Source organism: Nicotiana tabacum, unplaced genomic scaffold, assembly GCF_000715075.1.
Source record: "Nicotiana tabacum cultivar K326 unplaced genomic scaffold, ASM71507v2 Un00450, whole genome shotgun sequence".
In the NCBI taxonomy this organism is placed as follows: domain Eukaryota; kingdom Viridiplantae; phylum Streptophyta; class Magnoliopsida; order Solanales; family Solanaceae; genus Nicotiana; species Nicotiana tabacum.
In genome coordinates this window covers 5,001-7,500 of record NW_027438687.1, presented here as the reverse complement: position 1 = coordinate 7,500, position 2,500 = coordinate 5,001, and positions in this window count along the sequence as shown.

Here is a 2,500-nt window from a genome sequence, read left to right as displayed (position 1 = left end):
TTAGATTGGAGAGCCCGATAGGAAATCTAAATAGTTGTGGAAGGGGGCGGAAGATACTTTATTATATACGAGGAACTCACGAAAATCTCTGAGTGCTCAAGCATCCAATCAATTGAAATGAGGGTCAACAAAAAAAGAATAGGACCTATTATTCCTACATGTTCCATTAGTAACATTCCCTTGAGATGTTACTGCAGATTTTGCTTGTGTTTAATCTTTCCCGATTAGAAATCCTATAGGAATTTCTTATAAAATGAGCGAATTTATTGGATTGGTTTATTAATAGTCTTCGTTCTTTTTGACTCTGCGCCATTGATTCCACTATTATTAGTGAGGAATAACGGAACAATTCCTTTATATTTATAGAGATAGGGGACATAATTCATATGGATATAGTAAGTCTTGCTTGGGCTGCTTTAATGGTAGTCTTTACTTTTTCCCTTTCACTCGTAGTGTGGGGAAGAAGTGGACTCTAGGGGTCCTACTAATTGAGTTAAGGAAGCAAACTGTATCAATATCAATTGCTTTCGAGATCGTTCTGCAACACGTTTTGAACAAAATCAAAATATCTTCATTTTGAAATTCCATTGGACTCGACTGGAGTAATGTATTATAGGAATCATCCTCTTTCAATCAAAGAGCTATTTCAACGATTCCCATGTTTGTAGTTCGAAAGGAAGAGGATCCCAGGAAATTTATTCGAACCTAATTCTTCCGAAATTTTCTATTCCAATCAACGGCCTCTTACCAGGTGATACTGAGGAGGGCCGGACCCTTTTTTATTTCTTTCTCTCTTTACTGTTCAAAGAAGAGGTAGTTTTGTTAAGTGTATACGCACTTTGTATGAGAAAGAAAGGATATAAACATAGTGGTTGTCTAACGAGATACTATGCAGAATAAGATCTTCAGATGAGTCACATATTGCGCATTTACCGCTTTCGAATTTTTGAAATTGGATTTATGCTTTATCGACTTATTTCATATCATGGTTCAGGCGTTAAAAATCGGTGAGGTTTACTCTTCCTTTTCGATGCCCGTGGAACTACTGTCAATGGTTTACTCAATTACTTCTTGGGAATGTTAAAAAAAAAGATTACTACGTGATTTTTTGAATCTGCCTATATCTATCGCTTTTCCTTCATTGATTTGATTCTTTCAATAGATACCGAGATTCAGATTGGAAATCAAAAATCTAGTAATTCAAACTATAAGACATAAGAGTAATTTAGATTGATCAGAACAAATAGATATAGCAAATAAATGGAATTGGATGCTATGTCAATCCCATATATGGAATTGATATTCACATATATCAAGATAATATTGTAGATTGATCTATAGATCCATATCAAAAGATCCATATCAAATGCAGCCTCTATCTTTATTTTATTCCAGGGGGCAGCTTTATAACTACAATCTAACTAATAAATAGTATGGTAGAAAGAAATAGATGAATCTTTCTTTCTACCATACTATCTATCTATTAGAATACTGCCGATTCTAGTCCACTCATTTCATTTAAGACATGAAATTAGAATCTTTTTCATTTTATTTCGTCAATTTTGGCTAAGAACTCAGAAGTCAAGTTTCATTCAAATTAGTTAATAATTAATCGTTTTGACTGACTGTTTTTACGTAAATGATAAGTAGAAAAGCGGTAGGAACTAGAATAAATAGTGCAGTAGCAATAAATGCAAGAATATTTACTTCCATAATCTCATCGGTTTTTTACTTCGCAATAACTCGGGATTTAATCCCATAGAGATGATAAATCTTTGGCCTGTAAATTCAATGAATGAATATTACCTCTCGATGATCTTGAATCGGATCAATATCATGAATAACAATATCTGAACTATCAAATCAATTCGTCGTCGAGAATTGAATAGTATAACATAGGAAGTTCTTTTATCCATACCGCCCCAAACTTGGATTCCTGACCCAATCCAAAATTCCTTTATTTATTTATCATTATCATTTTTTCTCATCTGTTCTTTTTTTCTCTCTAATCTATCTAGTTCCTTCTTGTACAATCATCTGATGAAGTCTCATCAAATAGCTCTTCCACTTCCAGTGGTCACATAGTTACAAACCCAAACAAACAATAAAAGCTAAATGGAAAAAGAAAGGAGTTTAGAACTAAACTATTTTTGACTTGGAAGACAAAGAAGTGTGATAAAGATGAGACCGTATAAAATGAATATTCATCAAATTGACTATTTTCCGATTTGTTCTTTCGTCGATGGGGCCTTAAAACAAAATGAAAAATCGGAAAAATGATTCATTCCCCTTTCTAAGAGGAGTAGGATCTTTGCTTTCCCCTCCTTTCTTCGTAGATTATTAGCCCCGGGACACCTATACCAAAAGCTCAGTGTGCAATTTGCATGAAATCTATTTTTCAACTTCAAACTAGTAAGTGAGGTTCCATAAATCCGTAGCCAGAAAAATAAATTGTTTTTTTTTTTGTTTTTTCTGGAAAGTATTTTCTTATATTAAATTT